Source organism: Mya arenaria, chromosome 17, assembly GCF_026914265.1.
Source record: "Mya arenaria isolate MELC-2E11 chromosome 17, ASM2691426v1".
Taxonomy (NCBI): Eukaryota; Metazoa; Mollusca; class Bivalvia; order Myida; family Myidae; genus Mya; species Mya arenaria.
The window spans coordinates 3,012,154-3,020,735 of NC_069138.1; positions in this window are offsets into that span (position 1 = coordinate 3,012,154).

Genomic DNA, 8,582 nt, shown 5'->3' on the forward strand with positions numbered 1-8,582 from the left:
CCGTTGACGGTGTTGTTCAAATGCCCTAATCTGTTTTTGGTGCTGGTGAAATGACGCCCTCGTAGACGGTACTGTTCAAATGACATCTCACGTTGATGTTTAAATGCCATATCTCGTTCATGGTGCTGTCGACATGGGGGCTCCCGACCACGGTGTTCCTCAAATGTCATCTCTCGTTCATGGTGCTGTCAACATGGGGGCTCCCGACCACGGTGTTCCTCAAATGCCATCTCTCGTTCATGGTGCTGTCGACATGGGAGCTCCCGACCACGGTGTTCCTCAAATGCCATATCTTGTTCATGGTGCTGTCGACATGGGCCTCCCGACCACGGTGTTCCTCAAATGCCATCTCTCGTTCATGGCGCTGTCGACATGGGGGCTCCCAACCACGGTGTTCCTCAAATGCCATCTCTCGTTCATGGTGCTGTCGACATGGGGGCTCCCGACCACGGTGTCCCTCAAATGCCATCTCTCGATCATGATGCTGTCGACATGGGGGCTCCCAATCACGGTGTTCCTTAAATGCCATCTCTCGTTCATGGTGCTGTCGACATGGGGGCTCCCAACCACGGTGTCCCTCAAATGCCAACTCTCGTTCATGGTGCTGTCGACATGGGGCATCCCAACCACGGTTTCCCTCAAATGCCATCTCTCGTTCATGGTGTTGTCGATACGGGGGCTCCCGACCACGGTGTTCCTCAAATGCCATCTCTCGTTCATGGTGCTGTCGACATGGGAGCTCCCGACCACGATGTTTTGAAAAAACATGACAAGATAACATGAATGACATCATGCCACCTTTAAAATTGAAGAGACATTAATCCATATTAAATGAGCTTAAAGGCGTCGGACCAACGCGATCGCCAAAACTATATTATCTTTAATTTATTTTATAAAGTGTTTACATAAGCAGTTCATTGCGTGTGTTATGTAAACTTTACATTTGTTGACTGGCTGAGGCGAACGCGTTGAATGAATTTCAGATATATTAACCGTCAAGATAAGAAAACTACATGGTATGATAAAAAACTGTCTTCACTAGACAGCACTGAGAAATGTCATCCGTATAATTAATAGCGGTTAGTAAGTTTAGTAATATTAGCAAAACTTATGAAAGGCCAAACGGAGTGTTTAGTTCAGTAATAATATGTACAATCCGTTATCGTCCCAATTTGGTATATAGACTCCAAAGAATGTAACAAAAAACATATGTACGATTTTTGCAAATTTATAGCCCGCTTACTTCCTGAATTTACGTTAAGATTTTATCTAATTCGGAATAAGTTCATGTTTAACTTTGAGAAAGATATGGCATGTTTTCAATCTTAAGTTTAATCTGATGTCACTAACATCCTTTTTGCTGTCACCCATTTATTTAAAGATAGCAGTTTTAAATTTTGTCTTTTTCCTTAAGTAATAACGAGTTTAACATTATCTATTTAGGTCGTTGTGAATCAAATCAATGCGCATATAAGATTTTATTTAGGAAGTGTTAAGTGTCATATTGCGGCGGAGGGCGTTTGTGTGCGTTTGCTTATTCAGACTGAGGTATGTAATTTAACCTGTTTCTTATCATGAAAAATAATGTTCGATGGTCGAAATGAAACACGTTACAATAGCCAACAATAATCTCTTGTTGGAGCGTAACATACTAATACGGGTATTAGATAAAGTAAAATATTAAAAAGTAGGCAAAAAGTGAAACAAAATGGCAGAAGCTTTATTGTTTATGAAACACATGATCACCACTGCGTATGAGAACGAAACAGAGTGACCTTTCTATGGAAAGGGGTTTATTCCGACCGTTTTACGAGGAGGATATTCTATAAGTATTTCCAAATTAAACGAGGAAATAATATATTCGAGTTTACGAAATTACTTTGTAAGATAGCTAGTGTACATCTTTATATTTCACATTTCTAGCATGTGTTGACATAGTTTAAACAATAAAATTAACCTTAAGTGTTAAAAAACTCATCCGATGTTGTTGAAAACTAGAATCGTGTATCTTACTTAAGTGTCAAAGTTTTAAGACCACAAAGTTATTGAATGTTTTGTAATTGTAAGAATTCCATATCATATTTTAAAATGACTGTATTTTAGTATTTAGTATTAAGCATTCTGTAATGTTGGTTTTTGTGGCGATAAAAAGATATGCTATGTCATAATATTTCATCTCAACTTCAATTCCTTAAATGAGCTACTTTTCAGCAATTGATAATATTTTCCGATGAAAGCAAAGTATTCGGATATGTTCGGATCGTGAATTATCAAATAAGAATATACATGTGAATTGATTATTTTATCTTGTTATTCTTTGTATTGTGTAAGCAGGCCCCCAAAACACTTTAATCAACATGTTTTAAAGAATAAATTTATGATATATAGAATGTATCGTTGTCATTAATGTTTCAATTTCACGTTTAAAATAAATTTGACGTGATTGATTTCCCAAGTCATTATGAAGTCATTTGATAAACTGTTTCCAATTACGATTGGATTGTACTTTTAACAGAATGGGTGAAAAAGATTAACTGTAAAGATTTCGTAAATAACTTGAAGGATTTTGTTTTACAAAATTTGAACGATGAGTCTTTGGTGTAAATATCAGAAATGCATTGCATCAATCCCGCAATTCATTCCTTAACCATCCCGTCCATTTTTAGGCTCAATACTAAATTTGCTTTATCATCTATATATACTCACAATCAATCAACCATACATCGTTCAGCATTACAGCAACACGGCGTCATTAATTAATTATTTGCAAAACATTATCCGTAAATGACGTGTCATGCTTATTTTGTTTTGAAGAGGCACCTGAATTCCGGATATGATGCAATGAGTTATATTGTACTTTTTGTTGTTGTGTCGGAGTAAGGTATTTATTTTCAAGGCTCTTTTAAAGAACTAAAGCAGCATTGATGTCTTTTTCTTGTATTAGTTGCCAAATTTGCAAATGTTTAAATATCTTGGTTTTCAGTTAAATAGAAAATTGACACCACGGTGTGGGGTAAACAGTTTATACAAGTTCAATCAATAGTCAGATAAACTCATTGATTTGAAGTTCAATAAAGAAACTGTCCCAGTCGTTCACATATTAAATCATAGTTTGTTTATTTATCATTCCACCAATTGAGCGCATAAATCGGGCAACATATTCAATTTGTGGAATTCAAGCTTGCATATGCTAGGTTGAATACGTTATTTTTATACTTTAATACTTAAAACCAAAGCCTTAGTTCGATAAAAGATAGCACTGAGAGTTATTGTGATATTTAAGTGCACTGGTTTGTTTGAAATTGAAAGAAGACCTGTCAAAGAAAAAAACAACTGATAAGCAGATTTTATATAAGTTTACAAATCCATCTATCGATTTCAAATTTATGACGGATGAGAAATGGTCCGAACGATTTAAAAGGGGCGAACGGTCGGATAAAATAGAGAAAAAGGCAACAAAAGAGGCATATTTTCAGACAATGGAAATTCTCAATTGTAAATTCAATCCATTTACCGGATGTTATTCACTAGTTGAACAATACAATTCTATGATTTTACAGAAAACATAAATTTACGCTTATAGACATACGAAGCAAACAATCGAACAGTACTAGCATGTTTGTTTTTACGGTTATAAAATAAGGATCGCTTCGAAATTATTAATGTACGTCACAAATACTTTGAAGTGGCCAGATTATATAATTTTGAAATATAAATCATATTACACCACTCCGCTAAATACCCGAAAAAAAACCCTTAACTTATCTTAAGAGTTGCAGCAAACAAGAAGTATGACAGTATGATAAATCATACGCAATCTGACAGTTTTAAGTACCCTTTTCCCATTTAATCCTGTAATATAACATTATTTTCTATTTTCTTATCTAGTTTCCACTTTTATATTGAGCTTCTTCTTTCTTTTGAGGGAACCATATAATAAAACTCGTTTTTAACTTTACATAATTGTCAATATGTTTTACGTTCAGAAAAAAAAAAAACGTTTGTCTTTATTGTTTTTGTTTTTGGTTGCTATATTCTGATATGAGGAGACTAACATTCAGCCATAGATTTTTTAATTTTCAGATAACAACTTGATAGAAAGTCCAATAATCGCGAAACATTACATGTACCTGTATGTGTTGATTAATGATAGTATATATATTTATTTTCTGTTCGGAATAAATCGTATTTACGATAATTACCATATATGGGGGGATTTCGAGGTTGTACCGGGCCAGTTAAACCATCAGAAAATTGGTGTATTGTATTATGGCAAGCGACGAAGAAGGCGGCGGAGTTGCACGTGGAAACGGTAAGTCCTCGGGGGACTCAGCAATTGAAGCTTTTTCGTTGTTTAAAACATATCTTGACAGTCAATTGAAGGACTTTAAACAAGATTTGTGTAGTATTAAAACTAGCAAAGACAAGAAACCAAAAATTAAAAGTGAATCAAATAAACATCAGTTTGAATTTAATTCAGAAATTCAGGAAGGCTTGGAAAGGGCTTTGTGTAAGAACTTACCTGAAGGAGCTCAGGAAATTTTACAAGATTTACTTTCTAAAGTTAAGCACAGGAATAAATTAATTCAAGTGGCAGATTGTTCCCCCGGGGGCTGGATGACAGTGAATGAGTATGAAAGGCCGCTACTTGGTTCAGATAGCGACGATGAAAAAAGGCTTAGATAAGCTGAAACCAGGGCTATCAAAAGATCAAACTTCCAAGCCTTCTACAGATAACAAATTTAATCCTTATAAGCGTTCTTCTACCATTGCGAGCGCCACCACCGGAAGTCAGCGGCAGCCACGTCAACAAGAGGGATGGGGTCATTCGACACAGCAGTCCTTTCGTGCCCAGCGTATCAGCACCGGCAACGACATCTGCTTCTCGTGCGGTCAGCGAGGGCACTTCCGGAGGGATTGCCGCGCAAACGAAGGCGCTCCACGTAGAGTCAACTATTACTACGCCGACAGGTCCAGAGCCGCAGCGGCAACCACACAGCCCAAGAAGAATATAAATGATGAGTATTCTTTTGACGGTTTGTTTGATAGAGATTTCTTTGAGTATGAAGAAATAGTTTTATAACAGATTGTTCAAGTGGAACCAAAAATGTTAAGGGTAGATTAAAATCCCACATAGATTTTTGGAAACAAATCGGCGCAAATCAAGATATTGTCGATGTTATAGATAATGGTTACAAATTACCATTTTTTGAGGTGCCGAAACCTTCTTTTGCGAGAAATAATAAGTCCGCTTTGGATAATATAGATTTTGTAAACTCTGTTGTAAACGAATTGTTACAAAAGCATTGTATTGTCGAGACACCTTTTGTTCCGCATACAGTGAATCCCTTGAGTGTTGCTATAAACAAACAAGGCAAAACACGATTGATCTTGGATCTCAGAAAAATAAATAAATTTTTGTGGAAAGAAAGTTTTTCTTTTGAAGATTGGAAAACGGGTTTAGAGTATTTTGAAAAAGATTCCTACAGTTTTAAGTTTGATTTAAGTCAAGGGTATCATCACATAGATATTTTTGCGGCTCATCAGATATTTTTAGGTTTTTCTATAAAGGGGAAATATTATTGTTTCACGGTGTTGGCTTTTGGATGCAGTACTGCCCCTTTTATTTTTAGTAAAGTGTTGAGAGAAATGGTCAAATATTGGCGAATAAACGGCATTAAGATTGTAATGTTTCTAGATGATGGATGGGGCACAAATAAATCGTTAGAAAGGACGCTGACAGATGCTTCATTTGTACAGGATAGTCTCATTAAGGCTGGTTTCATCATAAACAACGAAAAGTCAGTTTGGAATCCAGTTCAAAGCATTGAATGGATAGGTATATTTTGGAATAGTATAGCATTTTGTATAAGTATTCCGGAAAGGAGAGTACTAGATTGTTTATCAAACATTGAACACGTTCTTAGAAATTACAGTTCAGTCACAGCGAGATGTTTAGCAAAAAGCGTTGGCAAAATTATTTCTATGAAACCAGTTTTAGGCAACATTGTGAGGTTAATGACTAGGTTTTTATATATTTTGATAGAAGGCCGTAGTTCTTGGGATGTTTGTATGAAAATTCCTGAAGGACACCCGTTTCTTAAGGAATTGGAATTTTGGCAGTTGAATTTACAGAAATCTAACGTTAGTTTTCTAGCTCCGTATTCGCCAGTTGAAGTGTTAGTGTATTCCGACGCTTCCCATTCGGGTGCGGGCGCTTATGTAGTGAATTGTAGAAACAGCGTTTTTCGCTCTATATGGTCGGAAGAGGAAGTAGTCAAAAGTTCTACTTTTAGAGAATTAAGGGCTGTCAAACTTGCGTTAGATGTTTATGGCAATATGTTAAATGGTAAAACGGTAAAATGGTTTTCTGATTCCCAGTCGTGCGTTCATATCGTTCAGTGTGGAAGTACCAAAGTAGAGTTACAACAAGAATCTTAACGCATATTTGACATTTGCTTGAAGTTTAAGATAGATCTGCGTATTCAGTGGATTCCGAGAGAGTTAAATGAAGTTGCGGATGATATAAGCAAACTATCCAACACTGATGAGTGGGAAGTCCCCGACGAGTTTTTTAGCTATGTAGATAGTATTTGGGGAGAGCATGATGTAGATCGCTTTGCTACATACAAAAACAGGAAAATCAAGAGATACAATTCCTTGTTTATGGACTATGAGTTGGAAGCAGTAGACTGTTTTACTCAAGGTTGGGGTAATGACAATAATTGGCTGGTGCCACCCATATGTCTAGTTTCTAAGGCCATTTTGCATGTTTTGCATTGTAATGCATCTGCTACGCTTATTGTTCATAAGTGGCCTAGTTCGGCCTTTTGGCCTATGTTGTTCAATGCTAATTATGTCCAGAAAGATTACGTTTGTGACATTATGGAATTTGGCAAAGGGCAAAACACTTTTACACACAATGGTAACAAGAAATGCGTTTTCAATCCTAGAAGGTTTTCTAGTAAGGTATTGTCAATTAGAATCGTTGCAAATGTTTTCAAAGGTATTCTTAGTATAAGCGTTCGTTAATATACTGGGTCAACGTACGTGTTCGCTGTTTGTGCGCGTTATTTAGCTTGATGTATGTTGTAATCATATTTAAATGCACCGTATTTTGTTTTGGTATACATAGCGACATTCAGTAAAGTTTTCAGTTTGTTTTAGTTATAAAGTTGTTTTGACGTTGTTGTAAGATGATGTGTTGCTCACAAGAGTAATTAGTATGCAATTAATGCGAATGTTTTGGTTCATGACGAGATACGTTTCTGAAGGCGACTATTTGCTCATGAGGAGCGATGATTATGCATGCGATCGTTTGCCCACGAGGAGTGACTAATGTGAATGTGATTAATTGACATGACAAGTGAGGGTTTGCCTATGATGAGAGGTGTCTATGAATTGAATCGTTTGCTCATGACGTGATTCTATGGTTATGATGACAGGTTTGCTCATGGCGAGCGTTGTCTCGGAATGAGACGGATTTTGCTTACGTCGAGCGTTGTCTCGGAATGAGACGGATTTTGCTCATGGCGATCGTTGTCTCGGAATGAGACGGATTTTGCTCATGTCGAGCGTTGTCTCGGTATGAGACGTTTTTTGCTCATGGCGACAGTTGTCTCGGAATGAGACGGATTTTGTTCATGGCGACCGTTGTCTCGGAATAAGACGGATTTTGCTCATGGCGATCGTTGTCTCGGAATGAGACGGATTTTTCTCATGTCGAGCGTTGTCTCGGTATGAGACGTTTTTTGCTCATGGCGACCGTTGTCTCGGAATGAGACGGATTTTGTTCATGGCGACCGTTGTCTCGGAATAAGACGGATTTTGCTCATGTCGAGCGTTGTCTCGGAATGAGACGGATTTTGCTCATGTCGATCGTTGTCTCGGAATGAGACGGATTTTGCTCATGTCGAGCGTTGTCTCGGAATGAGACGGATTTTGCTCATGTCGAGCGTTGTCTCGGAACGAGACGGATTTTGCTCATGTCGAGCGTTGTCTCGTAATGAGACGGATTTTGCTCATGTCGAGCGTTGTCTCGGAATGAGACGGATTTTACTCATGTCGAGCGTTGTCTCGGAATGAGACGGTTTTTTGCTCATGGTGGGCGTTGTCTCGGAATGAGACGGATTTTGCTCATGTCGAGCGTTGTCTCGGAATGAGACGGATTTTGCTCATGGCGATCGTTGTCTCGGAATGAGACGGATTTTGCTCATGTCGAGCGTTGTCTCGGTATGAGACGGTTTTTTGCTCATGGTGAGCGTTGTCTCGGAATGAGACGGATTTTGTTCATGGCGACCGTTGTCTCGGAATAAGACGTATTTGTTTGTTATGGTGGTACTAGTTTAAAGAGGCGTAACTATTATATTTTGGCAAAATTATCATTGCAATACTATTATTTATTGAATTACATATTCTCAAAAGTATGTGTATATACATTTTTCAGATGTTTTCAAAATGCATTTGGAAGGATTCTGACTCGTTTCCAGTTCACCCTGATTTAATATCTTCTCATAAAAATATTAAGAAATTGGGTCAAAAAACAAAATCTGAAAATACTATCAAAGTTACGAAAATCATTT